This window comes from Salmo trutta, chromosome 19 (assembly GCF_901001165.1).
Source record: "Salmo trutta chromosome 19, fSalTru1.1, whole genome shotgun sequence".
Classification (NCBI taxonomy): Eukaryota; Metazoa; Chordata; class Actinopteri; order Salmoniformes; family Salmonidae; genus Salmo; species Salmo trutta.
In genome coordinates, this window is record NC_042975.1 from 20,619,155 (window position 1) to 20,646,510 (window position 27,356).

The window sequence follows — 27,356 nt, forward strand, 5'->3', positions numbered from 1 at the left end:
GGTCAGCGTGTAAGGCTTTCAGGCTGGTCATGGCACTATTCAAATATAGAAATACAAGTTTAAATGATTTAAAACACTTCCTGCAGTACATTTTTTTATACCAAGTGCATTCATTCCCGTTAACTGGAAAATGTGTGTCACGCCCTGACCTGAGAGAGCCTTTTTATGTCTCTATTTAGGTTTGGTCAGGGTGTGATTTGGGTGGGCATTCTATGTTCTATTTTCTATGTTTTGTATTTCTTTGTTTTGGCCTGGTATGGCTCTCAATCAGGGACAGCTGTACATCGTTGTCGCTGATTGGGAGTCATACTTAGGCAACCTGTTTTCCTTTGGGGTTTTGTGGGTAGTTGTTTTCTGTCTTGTGTGTGTTCACCTGGCAGAACTGTTGGCTTTCGTTTTCTTGTTTGTTTTAAAGTGTTTCATAAATATAATTATGACCACTTACCATGCTGCATCTTGGTCCCCTCTTCCAGACGATCGTTACAATGTGCAAATATTGAATTCCAATTCAATTTAATTCAGAAGATTAAATATTTTAAAAATGCTAATTTAATTGTCAAAACAGTCTAATAACAATTCAATTCCATAACTTGAAGATTATTGAAATTCAAATTGAATTCAATGTAAATTTATTTCAAATTAAATTGGAACTGACTCCAACTATGGTACTGACATTCATCTTTAAGTGGAACCTAAAAAGGATAGGAGACTTTTACTGCGGGGAGACTCACTGTATGATGATTCGGCTAATGCTTTTTATGAGTTGTTAATTAATGTGCCTTGGGAAGAATCCAATCCATAGTGAGTCATGTAACAAATATGTTTCGGGAGCTGTTGCCATGCATGTTCACGTTGCCTTGGCAGGTTACAATAAATCATTTTCCCTCTATTATTTATGAAAGTGACCAAAGGGGAAGATCAGATCATTATGCACTGATGGTTCATGTAGCTAACATTCAGAACATCACATAGCTGCAGGGGCTTGGATTATCAGGGGTATTGTTTTAGTTTGTGTGTTGTGGTCCTCGAAACAATATACAGGCTCATTGTCCTGTATTGGGTAAGCCTTTATATGACAAGCACCCCATAAGGAGAACATAAAACCTCTATAAACAATGCAAATGCCTTCACAAGCAGCAAACTAAGAATTTGAAACAATTTGAAACATATAGCTGTTTCACATTTACTGAGAGAAACATATCTTGCCATAGGGAAGTATTGATTCCCCCAGCAGCCTGAAGAGTGAGACAGGATGCATCCCAAATGGCACCCTATTCTCTATATAGTGCACTATTTTGACTAGAGCCTTATGGGCCCTGTCAAAAGTAATGCACTATAAAGGGAATAGGGTGCCTTTTGGGATGCACCCACAGTCTCCACAGACGTTCCTGCAGGATCAGATGACAGTCAATAATATAGAGAACCAGGTTACATGTGAAATCATATCTAAAGGAATCAATATTTCTTCCATCCTCAGCAATACCTAAGCCCTTTTCCAAAAAACATCTGTTCTTTTTTAGATTGTCCTTCTGTCTATTGCGGGTGGGGTGGGGTGGGGGGACGAGCCTATGAAATCAAGTTGACGGTTTACCCAAATGTAATGTTCTTTTCTCACAGTTCCGACAGATTTATTGCTATTCTCTGCACAAAACCAGCTCTCTAGGCTTCAGTATAACTGACTTTGTACATATTATGCTTAGGATGCTACCGTCTAGGTAGGAGGCCTATAGTCACTTGGGGTGAGTTACACCAACATGGATTAACTGTTAAAGGTAATAATATTACATCTTGTTCCACTAAACTTTAGAGACCCGTTTACCAGACACAGATTAAGTCTACCCACATAAAAAATACTACAGTTTACTATAGAATCGCAGTGCTAGCTGTGCCACTAGAGATCCTAGTTCTAGTCCAGGCTCTGTCGCACCCGGCCGCGACCGGGAGACCCATGGGGCGGCGCACAATTGGCCCAGCGTCGTCCGTGTTAGGGGAGGGTTTGGCCGGCAGGGATGTTCTTGTCCCATTGCGCTCTAGCGATGGGACAGCGGGCTGGGCGCAATGCACGCTGACACGTTTGCCAGGTGTATGGTGTTTCTTCTGACACATTGGTGCGGCTGGTTAAGCGGAAGCCAGTATTATCACCCAAAAAACACTGTAGTAAATACTACATAAATATCTCTTTTACCTATTTTTTACTATACTAAATTCTCCGGTATTAAATTTGCACATACCCTGCCCATTCCCCTCCCCCGTATTCAAAGTTGTGCCACCCTTAAGTGAGAAACCTACATGACAAGTATAGACCATATATTATGTTCCCTACATGTTATAGAAAAGAGCAGAAGCGCTGAACTATCCGTTCAGAACCCAGTCCTACCTACCTACAAGTTATGTAAAGTTCGCTCTTTTAGAATTTCTCCAGTAGGTTTCTTCAAGGAGAACCCCCCCCCCCCACTTACATACTACTCATTTATACTATAGTGAACTGTAAATACTGCAGTATACTACAGTATCACTGCTATTCGCCTTTTCGAAATGCCTACTAGGCCCTCCCCCGCCCTCCCTTAGGCAAATCAGATAACGACTCCATTTTGCTCCTCCCTTCCTATAGGCAGAAACACAAACAGGAACTACCCGTGCTAAGGTCCATTCAACGCTGGTCTGACCAATCAGAATCCATCCATCAAGATTGTTTTGGTGACACGGACTGGGATATGTTCCGGGTAGCCTCTGAGAATAACATTGACACTTACACGGTGACGGAGTTCATCAGGAAGTGTATAGGGGATGTTGGTCCCACGGTGACTATTAAAACCTACCCAAATCAGAAACCGTGGCTAGATGGCAACATTGGCGCAAAACTGAAAGCGCGAACCACCGCATTTAACCATTGCAAGGTGACTGGGAATACAGTCGAATACCAACAGTGTAGTTATTCCCTCCATAAGACAATCAAACAGGCTAAACGTCAGTACAGAGACAAAGTGGAGTCGCAATTCAACGGCTCAACACGAGATGTATGTCGCAGGGTCTACAGACAATCATGGATTACAAAGGGAAAACCAACCACATTGCGGACACCGACGTCTTGCTCCCAGACATGCTAAACACCTTCTTCGCCCACTTTGACGAAAACAGAGTGCCACCGACACGTTCCGCTCCCAAGGATTGTAGGCTCTTGTTCTCTGTGGTCGTCGTGAGTAAGACATTTAAGCGTGTTAACCATTGCCGGCCCAGACGGAATCCCTAGCCGCATCATCAGAGCATGCAGACTAGCTGGCTGGAGTGTTTATGGACATATTCAATCTCTCCCTATCCCAGTCTGCTGTCCCCACTTGCTTCAATATGTCCACCATTGTTCCTGTACCCAAGAAAGCAAAGTTAACAGAACTAAATGACTAAATGACTTCATAATGTTCAACGATGGTCTCACAAGCATATTTCAGGCTGGATGTGACTCTGGAATCCAGTTTAGCCTCTGAGAGGTCCATGGATTTGCCGTTCCAAGACGTGACCCTGTCATCATGAAGTGCTTTGAGAGGCTACTTAAGGATCATATCACCTCTAACTTACCTGACACCCTAGACCCACTAGCTTACCGCCCCAATAGATCCACAGACAATGCAATCGCCATCACATTGCACACTGTCCTATCCCATTTGGACAAGAGGAATACCTACGTCAGAATGCTGTTCATAGACTATAGCTCAGCCTTCAACACCATATTACCCTCCAAGCTCATCATTAAGCTTGGGGCCCTGGGTCTAAACCCTGCCCTGTACAACTGGGACCTGGATTTCCTGATGTGCCGCCCCCAGGTGGTGAAGGTAAGAATCAAAACCTCCACTTCGCTGATCCTCAACACAGGGGCACCACAAGGGTGCGTGCGCACCCACCTCCTGTACTCCCTGTTCACCCATGACTGCATGGCCACGCACGCCTCCAACCTAATCATGAACTTTGCAGATGACACAACAGTAGTAGGCCTGATTACCAACAATGATGAGACAGCCTACAGAGAGGAGGTGAGGGCCCTGGTGGAGTGGTACCAAGAAAATAACCTCTCCCTCAACGTCAACAAAACAAAGGAGCTGATCGTGGACTTCAGGAAACAGCAGAGGGATCACGCCCCTATCCACATCGACGAGACCGCAGTGGAGAAGGTGGAAAGCTTCAAGTTCCTTGGTGTACACATCAGTGACAATCTGAATTGGTCCACCCACACAGACAGTGTGGTGAAGAAGGCGCAACAGTGCCTGGTACGGCAACTGCACTGCCTGTAACTTCAGGGCTCTCCAGAGGGTGGTACGGTCTGCCCAACGCATCACCGGGGGCACACTGCCTGCCCTCCAGGACATCACAGCTCCCGATGTCACAGGAAGGCCAAAAAGATGATCAAGGACATCATCCATCCGAGCCACGGCCTGTTCCCCCCGCTATCATCCAGAAGGTGCGGTCAGTACAGGTGCATCAAAGCTGGCACCGAGAGACTGAAAAACAGCTTCTATCTCAAGGCCATCAGACTGTTAAATAGCCATCACTAGCTGGCTACTACCCGGCAACTCAACCCTGCACCTTAGAGGCTGCTGCACTATATACATAGACATGGAATCACTGGCCACTTTAATAATTGACCACTAGTCACTTTAATAATGTCTATCTACTGCTTTACTCATCTCATATGTATACATGGTATTCTACTCTACTGTATTTAATCAACGCCAGTCTGACATTTTTCATCCTAATATTTATGTATTTCTTAATTCCATTATTTAACTTTTAGATTTGTGTATTGTTGTGAATTGTAAGATACTACTGCACTGCTGGAGCTAGAAACACAAGCATTTTGCTACACCCGCAATAACATCTGCTAAATATGTGTATGTGACCAATAAATGTGATTTGATTTATTCACTACAGTGTTTATGTGGACTTCAATTCAGAAAACACTACATTGAATACTACAGTAAAGTCCACAGAAACATTACAGTGAATACAGTGAATAGTATTCCTACTGTACCATACTATACACTATAATATTATTATTTATTTATTTATTTACCCCCTTTTTCTCCCCAATTTTGTGATATCCTATTGTGATCCAATTACAATCTTGTCTCAATGCTGCAACTCCTCAATGGGGAGGCGAAGGTTGAGTCATATGTCCTCTGAAACATGACCCGTCAAACCGCGCTTCTTAACACCCACCTGCTTAACCCGGAAGACAGCTGCACCAATGTGTTGGAGGAAACACCGTTCAACTGATGACCGAAGTCAGCCTGCAGTCGCCCGGCCCACCACAAGGAGTCACTAGAGCGTGATGAGCCCAAGTAAAGCCCCCCCCGGCCAAACTCTCCCCTAATCCGGACAACGGTGGGCCAATTATTGTGACACAGCCTGGGACTGAACCCAGTTCTGTAGTGACGCCTCAAGCACGGCCTTAGATATAGTATTTTTTCATGTGGGATAGTCCTGGACTATAAAGCATTTGCAATGAAGATTCTGCATTGGGCATGATTTTTTGTCCAGGACAAGGCTTAATCTGTGTCTGGGAAACCACACCTAATGCTACTGTTACGGCTGCTGTGTTTGTATTCAGTTGGACTCACTTTGGAGATATAGGAGATTCTGTGAATGAAGGCTCATCCTTCCACACTGTGACAGTACGAGCCCTGCTGGACTCATCCCTGATCTGTGTTCAGTCAGCTGCAGAAGGACATCTCTCGCAGATGCCTGCACCGCTGCCTGACAAAGTACTCACTGACTGAGAAGCATACTGTGCAAAATGCTCTAACAGGTCTGGCCATTTAAGAAATCAGGGCCATCCAATTAATTTGAGTTTCTGTATGATAATATAAACCTCACAATATACAGACCTGTATTGACATGGTATTGAAGTGAACAGCGGGGCAGGGAAGCAAACCTAGGTCCCTGGTGTGAAAGAATAACAACTATGCATTGTGCCAATAGGGTTTATCCCCTTGGTGAGAATTTTAGCGAGGATTGCTACACTGCCAAACGGGAAGGCATGTCCCTGTGCTTTGACCAAATCAGCCCCCGAACACGTCCGAGCTGTGCTGGCCATGCGTTCCAATGGTCTCACGGCCTCCATCCCACTTATGTTACACGGCAGGGAAGCATCCCCGGGTCACTGGCGTGAAAGGCAAACACTCTACGCTATAGTATTACCAATGTGATTCCACTTCCGGTCCGGAGCGAGCAGTCGCACTTCGCTTCGCTCCACAGGTAATATTACACTTCTTTACATTACAACGGTTTGGTTTGTTTGATCTGAGCAATTTTTTCTTAGCTATCAAAGATAATTGTGTAGTTTAGAGTAATTAGAGTAATTATCGAGGCCAGCTATTTTTTCGTCCTCCTAACGTAGTCAACACTGCTAGCTGCTAGCTGCTAGCTAGTCAACACCGCTAGCTAGCCAACCGTTACCGACTAGCAGCGCTGTAGATACTAATACATTACAACGGAACAATTTGACAAGTGTAGTGTTAGCTAGCTAGCTACATAGCTGTCTTTGTCATAGCTTGATAATTGTGTAGTTTAGTAATTATCGAGGTTAGCTAGGTTAGCTAGCAAGCTATTTCCGTCCCCCGCGACGCCATTGTTCCATACCTAGCCATACCTAGCCAACTATTACCGACGAGCAGCATTGTAGAAACTAAATATATTACAAAGGAACGTCTTGATTAGTGTTATGTTATGTTAGCTAGCTACAAAGTTGCTTTTGTATAATAGCCAACCTCTACCGACTAGCAGCACTGTAGAAACTATTACATTACAACGGAACGATTTGACTAGTGCAGTGTTAGCTAGCTAGCTACATAGCTGTCTTTGTCATAGCTTGATAATTGTGTAGTTCAGTAATTATCGAGGTTAGCTAGGTTAGCTAGGTTAGCTAGCCAGCTATTTCCGTCCCCCGTGACGCCATTGTTCCATACCCAGCCAACTATTACCGACGAGCAGCATTGTAGAAACTAAATACATTACAAAGGAACGTCTTGATTAGTGTTATGTTATGTTAGCTAGCTACAAAGTTGCTTTTGTATAATAGCCAACCTCTACCGACTAGCAGCACTGTAGAAACTATTACATTACAACGGAACGATTTGACTAGTGCAGTGTTAGCTAGCTAGCTACATAGCTGTCTTTGTCATAGCTTGATAATTGTGTAGTTCAGTAATTATCGAGGTTAGCTAGGTTAGCTAGGTTAGCTAGCCAGCTATTTCCGTCCCCCGCGACGCCATTGTTCCATACCCAGCCAACTTTTACCGACGAGCAGCATTGTAGAAACTAAATACATAACATAACACTAATCAAGACGTTCCTTTGTATTGTTAGCTAGCTACAAAGTTGCTTTTGTATAATAGCCAACCTCTACCGACTAGCAGCACTGTAGAAACTATTACATTACAACAGAACGACTTGATTAGTGTAGTGTTGTGTTAGTTAGCTAGCATTTTCGTCATTTTAGTCAATAAGATTTTCGCAACGTAGCTTAACTTTCTGAACATTCGAGACGTGTAGTCCACTTGTCATTCCAATCTCCTTTGCATTAGCGTAGCCTCTTCTGTAGCTTGTCAACTATGTGTCTGTCTATCCCTGTTCTCTCCCCTCTGCACAGGCCATACAAACGCTTCACACCGCATGGCCGCTGCCACTCTAACCTGGTGGTCCCAGCGCGCACGACCCACGTGGAGTTCCAGGTCTCCGGCAGCCTCTGGAACTGCCGGTCTGCGGCCAACAAGGCTGAGTTCATCTCAGCCTATGCTACCCTCCAGTCCCTAGACTTCCTGGCGCTGACGGAAACATGGATTACCACAGATAACAATGCTACTCCTACTGCTCTCTCCTCGTCTGCCTATGTGTTCTCGCATACCCCTAGAGCATCGAGCCAGCGGGGTGGTGGCACTGGAATCCTCATCTCTCCCAAGTGGACATTCTCTCTTTCTCCCCTGACCCATCTGTCTATCTCCTCATTTGAATTCCATGCTGTCACAGTTACCAGCCCTTTCAAGCTTAACATCCTTATCATTTATCGCCCTCCAGGTTCCCTTGGAGAGTTCATCAATGAGCTTGATGCCTTGATAAGTTCCTTCCCTGAGGATGGCTCACCTCTCACAGTTCTGGGTGACTTTAACCTCCCCACGTCTACCTTTGACTCATTCCTCTCTGCCTCCTTCTTTCCACTCCTCTCCTCTTTTGACCTCACCCTCTCACCTTCCCCCCCTACTCACAAGGCAGGCAATACGCTTGACCTCATCTTTACTAGATGCTGTTCTTCCACTAATCTCATTGCAACTCCCCTCCAAGTCTCCGACCACTACCTTGTATCCTTTTCCCTCTCGCTCTCATCCAACACTTCTCACTCTGCCCCTACTCGGATGGTATTGCGCCGTCCCAACCTTCGCTCTCTCTCTCCCGCTACTCTCTCCTCTTCCATCCTATCATCTCTTCCCTCTGCTCAAACCTGCTCAAACCTTCTCCAACCTATCTCCTGATTCTGCCTCCTCAACCCTCCTCTCCTACCTTTCTGCATCCTTTGATTTTCTCTGTCCCCTATCCTCCAGGCCGGCTCGGTCCTCCACTCCTGCGCCGTGGCTCGACGACTCACTGCGAGCTCACAGAACAGGGCTCCGGGCAGCCGAGCGGAAATGGAGGAAAACTCGCCTCCCTGCGGACCTGGCATCCTTTCACGCCCTCCTCTCTACATTTTCCTCTTCTGTCTCTGCTGCTAAAGCCACTTTCTACCACTCTAAATTCCAAGCATCTGCCTCTAACCCTAGGAAGCTCTTTGCTACCTTCTCCTCCCTCCTGAATCCTCCTCCCCCCCCCTCCCCCTCCTCTCTCTCTGCGGATGACTTCGTCAACCATTTTGAAAAGAAGGCTGATGACATCCGATCCTCGTTTGCTAAGCCAAATGACACCGCTGGTCCTGCTCACATTGCCCTACCCTGTGCTTTGACCTCTTTCTCCCCTCTCTCTCCAGATGAAATCTCGAGTCTCGTGACGGCCGGCCGCCCAACAACCTGCCCACTTGACCCTATCCCCTCCTCTCTTCTCCAGACCATTTCCGGAGACCTTCTCACCTACCTCACCTCGCTCATCAACTCATCCTTGACCGCTGGCTACGTCCCTTCCGTCTTCAAGAGAGCGAGAGTTGCACCCCTTCTGAAAAAACCTACACTCGATCCCTCCGATATCAACAACTACAGACCAGTATCCCTTCTTTCTTTTCTCTCCAAAACTCTTGAACGTGCCGTCCTTGGCCAGCTCTCCTGCTATCTCTCTCAGAATGACCTTCTTGATCCTAATCAGTCAGGTTTCAAGACTGGGCATTCAACTGAGACTGCTCTTCTCTGTGTCACTGAGGCTCTCCACACTGCTAAAGCTAACTCTCTCTCCTCTGCTCTCATCCTTCTAGACCTATCTGCTGCCTTTGATACTGTGAACCATCAGATCCTCCTCTCCACCCTCTCCGAGCTGGGCATCTCCGGCGCGGCCCACACTTGGATTGCGTCCTACCTGACAGGTCGCTCCTACCAGGTGGCGTGGCGAGAATCTGTCTCCGCACCACGTGCTCTCACCACTGGTGTCCCCCAGGGCTCTGTTCTAGGCCCTCTCCTATTCTCACTATACACCAAGTCACTTGGCTCGGTCATATCCTCACATGGTCTCTCCTATCATTGCTACGCAGACGACACACAATTAATCTTCTCCTTTCCCCCTTCTGATAACCAGGTGGCGAATCGCATCTCTGCATGTCTGGCAGACATATCAGTGTGGATGACGGCTCACCCCCTCAAGCTGAACCTCGGCAAGACGGAGCTGCTCTTCCTCCCGGGGAGGGACTGCCCGTTCCATGATCTCACCATCACGGTTGACAACTCCCTTGTGTCCTCCTCCCAGAGTGCTAAGAATCTTGGCGTGACCCTGGACAACACCCTGTCGTTCTCCACTAACATCAAGGCGGTGACCCGATCCTGTAGGTTCATGTAGGTTTGTCCAAACTTTTGACTGGTACTGTATGTTTTTGACCCAATGCCCAAATCAGCCCAAAATAATCTGAAACCAATTAATTAAGTAACCCAATTCCCCAAAATATTGCTCACTTGCTAGGAAGAGGGCATCCCAGCTATCTCAGAACGGGGTCTGCCCTATGCTATAGCAAAATGTGTAGAATTGCAGGAAATTAGCTTTAAAACTGTTAGTTTTCTTTCCGCCCCATGGCAAAATCAGTAGAATTGCATAACATTTGTTTTAAATGGCAAAATGTACACTCTGCCCCATGGCAAGATGTATATAATTACAGAAGCTTTGCTTTTAAACTGCAACATTTTTCCTATGCCCCATAACAACATTTGTTGAATTGCAGGATATTAACTTTAAAGCTGAGAGAATAAAATGTTTTGCCACGAGCTGGAAGACAGAGAGAGAGAGAGAAAGAGAGAGAGAGAGAGAGAGAGAGAGAGAAAGAAAGAGAGAGAGAGAGAAAGAAAGAGAGAAAGAGAGAGAGAGAGAGAAAGAGAGAGAGAGAGAAAGAGAGAGAGAGAGAGAAAGAGAGAGAGAGAGAGAGAGAAAGAGAGAGAGAGAGAGAGAGAGAGAGAGAGAGAGAGAGAGAGAGAGAGAGAGAGAGAGAGAGAGAGAGAGAGAGAGAGAGAGAGAGAGAGAGAGAGAGAGAGAGAGATTCTAAAATGGGGAAAATTATACTGTCACAAAATACGAATAATGTATGAAGTGTTCCGAATGACAGTCCATCCTCCTGAAATAATAAAAACATTATCAGATCATTTGACCACTCCCATTCAAAGGAGCAATCTACAGTAAGTATTAGTATGGTATACACTAGATTCACTTTCTCTTTGTATAGCCTACTTCCTCTGGAAACACACCTCACCTCAAAAGATGGCTTTGCCTGGGAGATCGCCCCTTTTGCATCTAGAAATCAGTCACACATTTCTGTCCCACTCAGACTGCCACGGTAATGTAGCCGACAATAATAATATACAGTATTCCTAATACTGGCTGGCTGGCTAGCTGGGTAATCATACACTATAATGAAACAAATACCTAGTGATAGAAGTCTAACAGCAATTGCTGTACTCCTTATTTGACATGTATGCCAATTTACATAGAGAGAACATTCATCTGAAGTCTGTATGGTCAGCTAGCCCTGTGTATTTGTTCCACTGGCAGGCATATTTAATACAGCATTTCGCGGAATGTTTGGCCACCCTCTCTTAATGGAAATCAATGAAACATTGATATGAGCATCAATCTCTATGTTAGGACTTTGGTTGGGAGCCTTTTATATGTCCATAAATACATTAAGGATTTTAATAGCCATGACTATACTCATGACTGTGTGGCCATGCATGTCTCCATCTCAATCGTCACGTTTGCAGACAACAACAGTGGTAGGCCTGATTAAAAATGAGGTGAGAGCCCTGGCGGAGTGGTGCCGGGCCTAATGGGACCCGTCATCCAAAAAGTTGTACTTTTGACTCATCTGTTGATAGAAAATTCTTCCAAGAGTCTTAATGATCATCCAGGTGCTTCCAGGTGCTTTTTGGCAAACTTGAGTCCACTTTTTGGATGAAATGAGTCCCATTATGTCTGGCGAAAACCAAACACTGCATTCCACAGTAAAACCTCATACCAACGGTCAAGCATGGTGGTGGTGGTGTGATGGTTTGGGGATGCTTTGCTGCCTCAGGACCTGGACGACTTGCCTTAATAAAAGGAACCATGAATTCTGCTCTGTATCAGAGAATTCTACAGGGGAATGTCAGGCCATCTGTCTGTGAGCTGAAGCGCAGCTGGGTCATGCAGCAAGACAATGATCCAAAACACACAATCAAGTCTACATGAAAATTGTTAAAAAGCAACACATTTGACGTTTTGGAATGGCCTAGTCAAAGTCCAGACCTAATCCCAATTGAGATGTTGAGGCAGGACTTGAAACGAGCAGTTCATGCTTGAAAACCCACAAATGTCGCTGAGTTTAAGCAGTTCTGCATTTAAAGGCGGGCCAAAATTCCTCCACAGTGATGTGAGAGACTGATCAACAACTACAGAAAGCATTTGGCTGTAGTCATCACAGCTAAAGGTGGCACAACCAGTTACTGAGTGTAAGTGGCAATTACTTTTTCACACAGGGGAATTGGGTGTTACATAACTTTGGTTATTTGTAAACTCAGGTTCCCGTTATCTAATATTAGGTTTGGTTGAAGATCTGATAACATTCAGTATCAAAAATTTGCAAAAAGAGAAAATCAGAACGAGGTCAAATACTTGTTCACGGCACTGTACACAGTCGTTGAAGACTAGTCACTTTAATAATGTTTACATACTGTTTTACCCACTTCATATGTATATACTGTATTCTAGTCAAGGCTCATCCTATAGGACTACTGCTGTACACACCTTTTGTATTCATATACTGTCCATGTCTATACACACCATCATATACATATATATTTATATCCCGGACTCTAATATTTCCATAATAAAATTGGACTTGAGCTTTGCAGCACCAAAGGCCACCCAGGTCCCCCCTACTTTAATTTGAAGAACAGTCAACAACACCTTACTGCTATGCCTATACACTCCAATTGATTCAAATGCTCTACTGTCGATTTTCTAACTGGTTGTCGAAAATGTACATATTTATAGATTTATCTATATTGTAATGTCTCTTTGCATTTGTGCTTGCAATCTTCATCCCAACTCTGTTGTTCTCGCTACTACTCCATAATGAAAACCTTAAAGGGTGCATGGGAGCTTCTTCTGAGAGATACTATCAACACCCATGGAGACAAAGTATTAATTGCAGAAACAACCCACTTGATATTTAATTATGAGAAATTATGAACTATTGTTTCAAGAGCAAATATACTGCACACTAATTGATTCTCACATCTTGTGTCTGTAATTTGGCTAATGCCCACTGCCACACAAACACAGCATTTCCTCACAACTGAAATAACCTATTTGTATGTGGAGATTGGTGAGTACATAATTTGTGATGCATCAGCATGTATTGGGTTGCTTAACTATTTAAGTAACTATTTAGCAGTCTTGTCGGTTCCAGACTTGGTGCTTCGGTACCACTTGCTGTGCCTTCCCTGTAGCTCAGTTGGTAGAGCGTGGTGTTTGCAACACCAGGGTTGTGGGTTTGATTCCCACGGGGGGCCAGCACAGAAACAAAAAAAAAAAATGTATGATTTGTATGAAATGTATGCATTCACTACTGTAAGTCGCTCTGGATAAGAGTGTCTGCTAAATGACTAAAAATGTAAATGTAAAACAGTCTATGACTTGGGTAGCTGGAGTCTTTGACCCAAAAAATGGGGCTATCACCACTCACAAAATGGGTCACTTCACATTGCGTAATAAATTATTATACTTTAAACCCTAAAGCCAGATGTTAAGTTCTTCCCATAGAACTAGATGATGAAAAATGTATTAATTTAAAGCCTTCATCAAGTCTATTCATACATACATTGTTTTGCTAGAGCAGAATTCACTGTTCAATTGTTTTAAAGATGGAGCAATGCTAACATTAAAATGATGGTAGACAATGAGGGGACATTTGAATGCACAGTGAAAGCCTACTATAGTTGACAGAGCGTATTTGTTTGTTTGTAAATACAAACAGTACGGTAGTCCATAAGTCTTTAGGCCATGTAGCTAAAATTAGAATGTTGGCTCTACATTCCAGTAATTTGGAATTTACTATCTACCAGGACAGGAAAGACAAGTGCAAAATTAACCCCATATTCCAATGAATGTGTCAAACTTACTGCCGATGCTGGGACTTGGCAGACCATAACAACTCTCTCCTTCCTTCCCTCGCTCCCTCTCACTCCTTCTCTGTTTTGAATGAACGAGTGCCCCTGGTGAAGCAAGTTCAAGACAGATTTCCTGCAGATCCAATTTCAGCTGTGTGGAGCAACTGTATCATGCTGTCATGAAAATGCCAGCCGTTTTCACCTTCCTCTTTTAATCAATTGCAATGTATGATGGATGTGGTGTGCTGTGTTGCACTTAACGTCCTTACAATAGCTACCCAGATTATCTTTTCGCTAGCTCTTTTGACTCATCACATATGCTGCTGCTACCGTTTATTATCTATCCTGTTGCCTAGTCACTTTTTCTCTACCTATATGTATTTACAGTGCATTCGGAAAGTATTCAAACCGCTTGACTTTTTCCACATTTTATTACGTTACAGCCTTATTCAACAATGTATTAAACTGTTTTTTCCCCTCATCGATCTACACACAAAACCCCATAATGACAAAGCAAAAACAGTATTTTTGCAAATGTATAAAAAACTGAATATTACATTTACATAAGTATTCAGACCCTTTACTCAGTACTGTGTTGAAGCACCTTCGGCAGTGATTACAGACTTGAGTCTTCTTGGGTATGACGCTACAAGCTTGGCACACCTCTATTTGGGGAGTTTCTCCCATTGATTTCTGCAGATCCTCTCAAGCTCTGTCAGGTTGGCTGGGGAGCATCGCTGCATAGCTATTTTAGGTCTCTCCAGAGATGTTCGATTGGGTTCAAGTCCAGGTTCTGCCTGGGCCACTCAAGGACATTCAGAGACTTGTCCTGAAGCCACTCCTGCGTTGTCTTGGTTGTGTGCTTAGGGTCCTTGTCCTGATGGAAGGTGAAATTTCGCTCCAGTCTGAGGTCCTGAGCACTCTGGAGCAGGTTTTCATCAAGGATCTCTCTGTACTTTGCTCTGTTCATCTTTCCCTCGATCCTGACTAGTCTCCCAGTCCCTGCTGCTGAAAAACATCCCGACAGCATGATGCTGCCACCACCGTTTTACGGGCTCCTAACCAATTGTGCTATTTTGTTTGTTTTTTCGCATTGTTTGTAACTCATTTTGTACATAATGTTACTGCTACAGTCTCTTATGACCAAAAAGAGCTTCTGGACATCATAACAGCGATTACTCACCTCGAACTGGACGAAGATGTTTTCTTTAATGAGTCCGACGTGAAGGATATACTGCTTTGTCAAGACAAGGCCAAGATCCCCATCATCAGTGTGAAAAAAAGACGGAGGAAAGGGGGGAGGAGGGCGGGGTGCCTTGTAAGAATTTGCGAACGAGTATGTTAACCACCACTTTTCTCCATATTATTGGCCAACGTGCAATCATTGGAAAACAACTGGACGATCTACGATGAAGACTATCCTACCAATGGGACATTTAAGAACTATAATATCTTATGCTTTACCGAGATGTGGCTGAACAACGGCACGGATAACATAGAGCTGGCCGGCTTCTCCGTGCATCGGCAGGACAGAGAAGCTATGTCTGGTAAGATGAGGGGCGGGGGTGTGTGTCTATTTTTCAATAACTGCTGGGTCGCAATGCCTAATATTAAAAAAGTCTCAAGGTATTGCTCGCCTGAGGTAGAATACCGCATGATAAGCTGTAGACCAAACGATCTACCAAGAGCGTTCTCATCTATATTATTCGTAGCCATCTATTTATCACCACAAACTGATGCTGGCACTAAGACCCCACTCAACGAGCTGTTTAAGGCCATTAGCAAACAAGAAATGCTCATCCAGAAGCGGCGCTCCTAGTGGCCGGGGACTTTAATGCAGGCAAACTTAATGTCACATGTGCAACTAGAGGAAATACAACTCTAGACCACCTTTACTCCACACACAGAGACACATACAAAGCTCTCCCTCGACCTCCATTTGCAAATCTGACTATAATTCTATATTTCTGATTCCTGCTTACAAGCAAAAATTCAAGCAGGAAGTACCAGTAACTCGCTCAATACGGAAGTGGTCAGATGACGTGGATGCTATGCTAGTTTTGCTAGCACAGACTGGAATATGTTCCGGGATTCATTCAATGTCATTGAGGAGTATACCACCTCAGTCACCGGCTTCATCAATAAGTGCATTGACGATGTCGTTCCCACAGGGACTGTACGTACATTTCCCAACCAGAAGCCATGGATTACAGGCAACATTCGCACCAATCTAAAGGCTAGAGCTGCCTATTTCAAGGAACGTGACACTAATCCGGACGCTTATAAGAAATCCCGCTATGCCCTCAGCCGAACCATCAAACAGGCAATGTGTCAAAACAGGACTAAGATTGAATCCTACTACACTGGCTCTGATGCTTGACGGATGTGGCAGAGATTGAAAAATATTACGGACTACAAAGAGAAACCCAGGTGCGAGCTACCCAGTGACGTGAGCCTTCCAGATGTGCTAAATGCCTTTTATGATCGCTTCGAGGCAAGCAACACTGAAGCATGCATGAGATCACGACTGTGTGATTACGCTATCCGTAGCCGATGAGAGCAAGATCTTTAAACAGGTCAACATTCACAAGCCGCAGTGCCAGACGGATTACCAGGACATGTACTCAAAGCATGCGTGGACCAACTGGCAAGTGTCTTCATTGACATGTCTCCCTGACAGAGTCTGTAATACCTACATGTTTCAAACAGACCACCGTAGTCCCTTTGCCCAAGAAGGTGAAGGTAACCTGCCTAAATGATTACCGCCCGTAGCACTCATGTCTGTAGCCATGAAGTGCTTTGAAAGGCTGGTCATGGCTCACATCAACACCATCATGCTGGAAACCCTAGAACCACTCAAATCCACATACCGCCCCAACAGATTCACAGATGATGTAAGGGAAGACCCCCCTGAAATGGACAAAAATGAATGGGATCTTATTGGCACCATACGAAACATATACACGATGTACAATACCACTCATTTGGACACCGTTTCATTCAAAACATATTGCAAATGTCATATGGCAAACGCCAAGTGTCACACAGCAAAAATCCAAAAGATGGCGAGCGAGCTTCACCGTCAATTTTTCTTATTGCAAATGTAACACAAGTCAAGACCCAAGAGTAAAATTTAGAAAATATGAAAACATTTTCAAAAGCTTATCATCCCCTTAAAAAAGTGCTTTCTGGACCGTTTTTTGAAATTCTTTAGATTTTTTTGTCAATTATACATGTATAAGAACTTTTGTCATATTTTGTCATAATTGTTATTTTTTACTTGTCCATAAGGCATATGTTTTGTCCTTTTGCAATATGATTTCATAGGAAGTCAAAAGTCAAAGTCAAAAGTTACTTTTTTTCTTTTTTTGACAAATGCCATAAGAAATGTCCAAATGCAATGTGAAAGTATTGAATGTGCCAAATCAGGATGTTTTGTCCATTTGCCATGTACGATCATAGGAAGTCGGTTTCCAAACCCAAAAGTCAGTGAACCATGTCCAATTGGCATTTATACTGCCCAAATGATATATAGCCCTATGTTAAGCCATGAATCAACCTAGATGGTCTATTTGTTATGTATGATGAGGGAGAAGTGGGACTCTGTTGTTTTTTAATGATTTTTTGAAAAACGTCCAAAATGACCGGGGGCGCCCCCTATTAGATGGGCACGGGTGGGGGGTGCTCCCTACCCAACCGTAGACCCCTTGCTCCCCCCTAAAGGCATTAAAAACCATTTTTAAAATGTGATTCTGATAACCCATTCCAATCACAAGGTGCATGGCTGTCCAATATGTTGCAATGGGCACTTACCATCACGAATTTGACATGCTCAAAAATACTGCAGAAATGCAAAATTGACTGGCCCGATGAACTCGGGATGGCAGTGCTAGTGGTTCCTCTCCATCGCTCGTTGTGTTGATTTCATCATGTCCATTTGGTGATGTTTTTTCACTGTTGAATCATATTGCAAATGTACTGTCCATTTGCAATATGTTTCAATGGGCATTTACCATCACGAATTTGACATGCTCAAAAATACTGCAGAAATGCATAATTGACTCGTCCGATGAACTCGGCATGGCTGGGCAGTGCCAGTGGTTCCTCTCCATTGCTCGTTGTGTTGATTTCATCATGTCCATTTGGTGATTTTTTTCACTGTTGAATCATATTGCAAATGTACTGTCCATCTGCAATTTGTTTCAATGGGTATTTACCATCACAAATTGACATGCTCAAAAATACTGCAGAAATGCATAATTGACTGGCCCGATGAACTCGGATTGGCCGGGCAGTGCTAGTGGTTCCTCTCCATCGCTCGATGGTGACATGAGAGAAGTGGGACTCTGTAATTTTTTAACGATTTTTTGAAAAATGTGGACCCCTTTCTCCCCCTAAAGGCATTTAAAACCATTAAAAATGTTATCCTGGTAACCCGTTCCAATCACCAGGAGCACGGCTGTCCATTTGCAATATGTTTCAATGGGCATTTACCATCACGAATTTGACATGCTCAAAAAAACTGCAGGAATGTGAAATTGACTGGACCGATGAACTCGGGATGGCCGGGCAGTGATTCTGGCTCCTCTCCATTGCTCGTTGGTGTTGATTTCAGAATGTCATTTTGGTGATGGTCTATCACTGTTTAAACATATTACAAACGGACAAAAGTCAGCCAGAAAATCACCGTCCTTCAGTCAATTAGATATTATTCTGACACCAAACTGATACAAACTGACACCAGACCCACTTTTTCCAAGTCGATTATAAGCCAACTATCACATAGTTGGAGCCCGAGCAGCAACCTTAATTGGTGCTGAAAATCCAAATTTTACGGACGTTGCTTTGGGGGCCTTGAATGAGCTATTGGACAGAAACATTGGGGTCCGTCTCTATGGGCCGAGGCGGTTTCAATGCACCTAGTCTTTCGACTCTGGGACTTTTCTAAATGTCATTATTTTCATCATGGTCAAAATTAATTGAAGTTATTGCAAATGTACGAGGCTGTTTCTCGGTCTGAGAAGGTTCTAGAGCCACATAACTAACCGTGCACTATCGACTTGAGCTTTAGAACAGGTTTCTAAAGTTTCAGAGCTCTAGGTCTGACGGTTGTTTGATAGTTTGAACAAAGGTAACTATTGCAGGCTCTGTGTGTCTCTTTATGTTAACCTGTCTAGGACCGGCGGGACGAATTCGTCCCACCTACGTAACAGCCAGTTGAATCCCGTGGCGCGATTTTCAAAACCTTTGAAATGCTATTACTTCAATTTCTCAAACATATGACTATTTTACAGCTATTTAAAGACAAGACTCTCGTTAATCTAACCACACTGTCCGATTTCAAAAAGGCTTTACAACGAAAGCAAAACATTAGATTGTCAGCAGAGTACCCAGCCAGAAATAATCAGACACCCATTTTTCAAGCTAGCATATAATGTCACAAAAACCCAGAAGACAGCTAAATGCAGCACTAACCTTTGATGATCTTCATCAGATGACACACCTAGGACATTATGTTATACAATACATGCATGTTTTGTTCAATCAAGTTCATATTTATATCAAAAACCAGCTTTTTACATTAGCATGTGACGTTCAGAACTAGCATACCCCCCGCAAACTTCCGGGGAATTTACTAACAATTTACTAAATTACTCACGATAAACGTTCACAAAAAGCATAACAATTATTTTAAGAATTATAGATACATTACTCCTCTATGCACTCGATATGTCCGATTTTAAAATAGCTTTTCGGATGAAGCACATTTTGCAATATTCTGAGTAGATAGCCCGGCATCACAGGGCTAGCTATTTAGACACCCACCAAGTTTAGCCTTCACCAAAATCACATTTACTATTAGAAAAGTTTGATTACCTTTCCTGTTCTTCGTCAGAATGCACTCCCAGGACTTCTACTTCAATAACAAATGTAGGTTTGGTCCAAAATAATCCATAGTTATGTTCCAACAGCGACGTTTTGTTCGTGCGTTCTAGACACTATCCCAATGGTAAATAACGGTCACGCGCACGGCGCATTTCGTGACAAAAGATTTCTAAATATTTCATTACCGTACTTCGAAGCATGTCAACCGCTGTTTAAAATCAATTTTTATGCCATTTTTCTCGTAAAAAAGCGATAATATTCCGACCGGGAATCTGCAATTAGGTAAACAGCCGAAAGAAAATACTGCACAGGGTCGAATCGGGCACGCCCCTAATTCCATTGTCCTCTGATAGACCACTTGGCAAAGGCGATTATGTGTTTCAGCCTGAGGCTGCCTCGTCATCGTTCAGGTTTTTCCCGGGCTCTGAGAGCCTATTGGAGCCGTAGGAAGTGTCACGTTACAGCTAAGATCCTGACTCTTCAATAAACAGAAGCAAGAACAACAACACCTTGTCAGACAGGCCACTTCCTGCATGAAATCTTCTCAGGTTTTTGCCTGCCATAGGAATTCTGTTATACTCACAGACACCATTCAAACAGTTTTAGAAGCGTTGGAGTGGTTTCTATCCAAAGCCAATAATTATATGCATATTCTAGTTACTGGGCAGGAGTAGTAACCAGATTAAATCAGGTACGTTTTTTATCCGGATGTGAAAATACTGCCCCCTAGCCCAAAGAAGTTAAGAACTGACTGATTTACACAGGGTTGAATGCAGGGATTTTCACAACCTGCAGGTTGGTTATATCAAAACACCTTTTGGGTGTTTTTAACAACTTCCGGTTGCTCCGGGAAGCTTAGAATCGACACAGGTAGACCTCACAGTGGCCTGATGGATTGTCACCGAAGACAGGTTCATAAGGCATTCATAACCCACATAGGCTTCAGGTTGAATTTAGGGGAGCAGGCAATGTATTCCTATGGGGAGAGAAGTCATTGAAAACTGTTTGATGTAAACACCTTCTTTTCACTGTTAAGGGTTAATGCCACATGGTCAAGGTTAGGCTTGCACAGATCGGGAGGACCTCGGGAACGTTCCTGAGGTCGAATTGTGCTTCTAATCCTAACGGTTCCGTCGCTGTCCCCCAAAAGCACCTGAAATTTAGGGCCAGGCTTCATTATGGGCCTACTTTTTTTCAAGTTTGCTGCGCTCAGACCGAGCGAGCTACGGTCAAGCAGGGCACCTCGTTGAACTCGGCACTGCCTAGAGATTATGGTAATGCCATTGCAGGCTCTGTGTGTCTTTAAGCTCCCTCGGGAAGGGAGAGAGTGTCCGCCCTCGTCTCATGCCTCTCGAGGAGAGCTCTGGAGTGGGCAAACGACATGTGGGGAGATTTTCAGGGACCTGAATGGGCAGGGTGTAGTGGTGTATATCAATGACATTCTGATATACTCCGCTACACGCGCCGAGCATGTGCCCTTGGTGCGCAGGGTACTTGGACGACTGTTGGAGCATGAGCTGTACATCAAGGCTGAGAAATGCCTGTTCTTCCAGCAGGCCGTCAACTTCCTAGGGTATCGCATTTCAACATCAGGGGTGGAGATGGAGAGTGACTGCTTTGCAGCCGTGCGTAATTGGCTGACTCCCACCACGGTACAGGAAGTGCAGCGATTTTAGGGTTTTCCAATTACCACCGGAGATATATCGGGGGCTTTGGCCAGGTGGCTGCTCCCATTACCTCACTGCTGAAGGGGGGTCCTGTACGTCTGCAGTGGTCGGTTGAGGCGGACAGGGCTTTTGGGCACCTAAGAGCTCTGTTTACCTCAGCTCTCGTGCTGGCCCATCCGGATCCCTCTTTGGCATTCATAGTGAAGGTGGACGCCGAGCATGTGTCCTTGGGCTGGGATAGAAGCCGTGCTCTCTCAGTGCTCGGCCATGCCACCGAAGCTCCGCCCCTGTGAATTCTTCTCGAAGAAGAAGCTCAGCCCGGCGGAGCGGAACTATGATGTGGGGGACCGGGAGCTGTTTGCTGTGATTAAGGCTTTGAAGGCTTGGAGACATTGGCTTGAAGAGGCTAAACACCCTTTCCTCATCTGGACTGACCACCGCAACCTGGAGTACATCCGGGCAGCGAGGAGACTGAATCCTCCTCAGGCAAGGTGGGCCATGTTCTTTACTCGTTTTGTGTTAACCCTGTCCTACAGACCAGGTTCCCAGAGTGGGAAGGCAGACGCACTGTCCCGGCTGTATGACACAGAGGAGCGGCCCATGGATCAGACTCCCATTCTCTTGGCCTCCTGCCTGGTAGCGCCGGTCATGTGGGAGCTGGACGCGGACATTGAGCAAGTGTTGCGTACAGAGCCCGCTCCACTCCAGTGTCCCATCGGGCTTCAGTACGTTCCGTCTGCTGTCCGTGACCAGTTGATCTATTGGGCCCACACATCACCCTCCTCTGATCATCCGGGGATCGGTCGGACGGTGCGCTGTCTGACTGGGAAGTACTGGTTGCCCACCTTGGCTAAGGACGTGAGGGTTTATGTTTCCTCTTGCTCGGGGTGCGCCCAGAGTAAGGCTCCTAGACACCTGCCCAGAGGTAAGCTACATCCCTTACCCGTCCACTACGGCCTTGGTCACACCCATCTGTGGATTTTCTGACGGATCTTCCTCCTTCATAGGGAAACACCACAATCCTGGTTGCTGTGGATCGTTTCTCTAAGTCCTGTCGTCTCCTCTGCCCGGTCTCCCTATAGCCCTATAAACTGCGGAGGCCCTGTTTACACACGTCTTCCGGCACTACGGGGTGCCTGAGGATATAGTGTCGATTCAGGCACAGCTGGGAATTTTATCGACAGAGCGTTCTCCCTTAGTTTAGGGATGCCTATTATTCCTGTGGTTAGACCTTACCCGGTACACACTCTGGATAGTCGACCTTTAGGGTCCGGGCTAATCAGGGAAGCCACCATCTCCCTGGCCATGGAGACGCAGGGGGGTCACGAGGAGAGAATCAGTCTCTTCCTCATTGACTCTCCTGCATTTCCCGTGGTACTAGGCCTTCCCTGGTTGGCTCGTCATAACCCCACCATTTCCTGGCAAAAGAGGGCTCTCACGGGGTGGTCGCGAGAGTGCTCAGGGAGGCGTGTAGGGGTTTCCGTTGGTGCTACCACGGTGGAAAGTCCAGACCAGGTTTCCACCGTGTGCATCAACCCAGAATATGCCAATTTGGCTCTCGCCTTCTGTACAAAAAGGCGACTCAATTACCACCCCATCGATGGGGGGACTGTGTGATAAACCTCCTGGTAGACGCTGCCCTTCCCAGGAGTCATGTGTATCCCCTGTCGCAAGCGGAGATGGTGGCTATGGAGACATATGTCTCCGAATCCCTGCGTCAGGGGTACATTCGGTCCTCCACTTCACCCACCTCCTCGAGTTCCTTTTTTGTGAAGAAGGATGCAGGTCTGTGCCCGTGCATTGACTATCGAGGTCTCAATCAAATCACGGTGAGGTACAGTTATCCCGCTACCTCTTATCGCCACGGCGATTGAGTCAATGCACGGGGCGCGCTTCTTCACTAAACTGGATCTCAGGAGTGCGTACAACCTGGTGCGTATCCGGGAAGGAGACGAGTGGAAGACGGCGTTTAGTACCACCTCAGGGCATTATGAGTACCTCGTCATGCCGTACGGTTTGATGAATGCTCCATTAGTCTTCCAATCCTTTGTAGATGAGATTTTCAGGGACCTGCATGGGCAGGGTGTAGTGGTGTATATCGATGACATTCTGATATACTCCGCTACACGCGCCGAGCATGTGTCCTTGGTGCGCAGGGTACTTGGACGACTGTTGGAGTTCAAGTTCACGTCGAGAGTCTGGAAGGCGTTCATGGAACGTCTGGGGTCTCGATCAGCCTTACCTCGGGTTTTCACCCCGAGAGTAACGGGCAGGTAGAGAGAGTCAAGCAGGATGTGGGCAGGTTTCTGCGGTCCTATTGCCAGTACCGGCCGGGGGAGTGGGCGGCGTTCGTGCCCTGGGCCGAGATGGCACAGAACTCGCTTCGCCACTCCTCCACTAACCTCTCCCCCTTTCAGTGCATATTGGGGTACCAGCCGGTTCTGGCGCCGTGGCATCAGGGTCAGACTGAGGCTCCTGCGGTGGACGACTGGTTCAGGCGCGCGGAGGAGACATGGGAGGCCACCCATGTTCACCTCCAGCGAGCCACGCTTCGCCAAAAGACCAGCGTGGACCGTCACCGCAGTGAGACCCCGGTGTTCGTACCGAGGGACTGGGTCTGGCTCTCGACCCGAAACCTGCCCCTCCGGCCTGCCCGCGGTTTGTGGGGCCATTCAAAGTCCTGAGGAGGGTGAACGAGGTGTGTTACAGATTACAGCTTCCCTCTGATTACCGTATTAACCCCTCGTTCCATGTGTCTCTCCTCAGGCCGGTGGTGGCTGGTCCGCTCCAGGAATATGAGGTGCGGGAGGTCCCTCCGCCCCCTCTGGACATCAAGGGGGCCCCGGCGTACTCCGTTCGTTCCATCCTGGATTCGAGGCGTCGGGCAGGGGGCCTTCAGTACCTCGTGGAGTGGGAGGGGTACGGCCTGGAGGAGAGGTGCTGGGTCCCGGGTTGCGGATGTTTTGGACCCCGAACTGCTGCGGGAGTTTCACCGTCGCCGGCTGGATTGCCTTGCGCCTCGCCCTCCAGGTCGTCCCTGAGGCCGGTGTCGACGCACCGCTGGAGCCGCGCGTCAAGGGTGGGGCACTGTCACGACTTCCGCCGAAGTCGGCTCTTCTCCTTGTTCGGGCGGCGTTCGGCGATCAACGTCACCGGCTTTCTAGCCATCGCCGCTCCATTTCTCATATATCCATTTGCTTGGTCTTGTTCCATACACACCTGGTTTTCATTCCATAATCACACTGCATGTATTTAGTCCTCTGTTCCCCTCCATGTCTTTGTGTGTAATTGTTTATTGTTATGTGGATATTGTCAGGCGCCATACTTTTGTTATGTTCCGTGTTTTTGGCACGTTTATGTTTTTATGTGCTGTCGTTTTTGGACCGGAATTAAAGTGCCTCTGTTTACTACACTCTGATCTCCTGCACCTGACTTCGCCTCCGTACACACCCCTAACACTGAAGCTCATTGGTTGAACTCTAATTGCTACGGGGCTGGCCCACTTGGGGGAAAATGTAGGAAAAATGTTTTGTGGCTAATTGAGGTAAGACAGTAATTCTGCTCATAGATTATGCATGTATGAACTACACATTGACATAACCAGCCCAAAGCAGGGGTTGAAAAAAATACTAAGTTCCAGTCAGAGCATGTCTTTAATTGCATCATCAAGTGGGATTACCATAGCTTGGTCTAATACAGTATGCTGTAGCCAACTCCACTATCATTATCAAAGCAAACATACATTCTTAGGCATGACCATGATCAACAAACACTAACAGGCTATTAATAATGTCATGTCACAATTGCCAGTGTTAACTCAATAATCACCTCAGTCAGTTGATGGGGGCAGGCAATGGTGAAACAGCAGTTAGGGGGGAAGGGAGGTTGCAGTAGCAGGGCTTTCACCCTATGTTTTCTGCCCTAGAGCCTTAGGTAATTATCTACCTACCACACTGTTCTTTCCCACCCTCTGCACCACCACTCCGCTGCGCAGTACCGGGTTACCTGGCAACACGACTCAAGAATTATGTGGATGGCAATAAACACCTCTCAGGAGAAACAGTTTTTTGTCTCTTCAGTGTTGAGATATTTACAAAACCAGGCTCACCACCCCAGCAGACAAAAATTGGTTGCCTCAACGTCATTTATGACATTTTTTATATACTGGTTGTAAGGTTATTGTTTTTTTTACTTTAGCGAAGAAAAATACATCTTATTAATCTGGTTGCAGATAACAACCAAACTATGTCTCCTTTACCATGACGTCTTGATTTTGTCATGAAAAATAAGTTGTTACGTGACTGTACTGTAACAGAGACCAGTGGTTTGACATCTTCTCAACCAGGAAATTATGTAATTAAAATATGTATTTACGATTTTCCTTAACTTACTCTATGGGTCAAATTGTACCCAGAACATCAACCGTGTAGACTTTTTGAACACAATATAAGGGTTTAAGCTTACTAGAAGCTCTACGGAGACACAGAGTTGCAATGTTGTTTTCATAAAAAAATGTAGATGCACCGCATCATTCCTTCTGCAACCGTGGGAGCAGTGTTGTCGCTTGGTTCCTTGATCTGATCTATAGGCTATTCATCAAAGTAGCCTATTTTGCATTTAAAACCAAATATAATTTCAGCGATTGCTCAAAGAGTCAAGAATCCACCCAAAAAATGTATTTTGTTTAGAAGTAATAACTAGTGATTCCAAGCTATTGTGAAATGGTGGAACCTGCTATAGCCAACTAGCTAGCCAACATTTAAATATTGTTATTTTTATAGTGTTTTCTATTACTCCTCTTTCTATTCTGGTAAGAGCCAGTTTACGCTGTTCTGTGAGGGGAGTAGTACACAGCATTGTATGAGATCTTCAGTTTCTTCGCAATTTCTCGCATGGAATTGCCTTCATTTCTCAGAATAAGCACATACTGAGAAGTTTCAGAAGAAAGTTATTTGTTTCTGGCCATTTTGAGCCTGTGTAACGCTTTTGGTTTGGAGACGTAGCGGAGTCAGGCGCAGGACACAGGTGGAGTGAACACAGTCTAGTTTACTCAAAAATCACAAGCAAAAAGCTCCAACAGCAAAACAACAGTGTGCGGAGAAACACCTCCAACAACCACTGACAACGAACAATCAAAGATAAAACAGAAAGGTAAGCCAGAGGGTTAAATAAGGAACATAATAAGGGAATTGAAACCAGGTGTGTGTAATCAAGACAAAACAAAACGAAAAGGGAAACATGGATCGGTGGTGACTAGAAAGCCGGTGACGTCGACCACCGAACGCCGCCCGAACAAGGAGAGGGGCCGACTTCGCCGGAAGTCGCGACAGCCTGTAATTGAACCCACAAATGCTGAAGCTCTAGATGCTCAACTAGTCTACAGGCGGACAGTTTTATTGCTTCTTTAAATCAGAACAACAGTTCTCAGCTGTGCTAACATAATTGCAAAATAGTTTTCTAATGATCAGTTAGCTAATCCAAGTTTATCATTGTAAAAGTCTAACACAACATGCCATTGGAACACAGGAGTGATGGTTGCTGATAATGGGCCTCTGTACGCCTATGAAGATATTCCATAAAAAAATCAGACGTTTCCAGCTACAATAGTCATTTACAACATTAACAGTGTCTACACTGTATTTCTGATCAATTTGATGTTATTTTAATGGACAAAAAAAATTGCTTTTCTTTCAAAAACAAGGACATTTCCAAGTGACCCCTAACTTTTGAACGGTGGTGTATATACATACATACACACTTTTTTAGAATTTACCTTTATTATTCCCCACAAACCCTACCATCCCTCCCCCAATTGGAGTAAACCAATAAACAATAACACTTACCTTTAGTTTATACATACTATACACATTTTACAGACACAATCTATTTTACAAAAGTTTTATTTTATTTGTTTTTAGTCCTTCCTCTATTTCTGATGTCAATCCAGTTTGGTTTCGATTTGTAACTGTGCTATTTTACAACATTTATGAACCAA

At 45.1% G+C, this 27,356-nt stretch overlaps 1 non-coding gene across 1 annotated transcript; it reads left to right on the forward strand.

Annotated features, from left to right (window-relative positions):
• Positions 1 to 2,393: 2,393 nt before the first annotated feature.
• LOC115155100 (U7 small nuclear RNA) lies at positions 2,394 to 2,447 on the forward strand. The gene has a single exon (XR_003867994.1). It is a non-coding gene; the product is annotated as a U7 small nuclear RNA (small nuclear RNA).
• Positions 2,448 to 27,356: the final 24,909 nt, after the last annotated feature.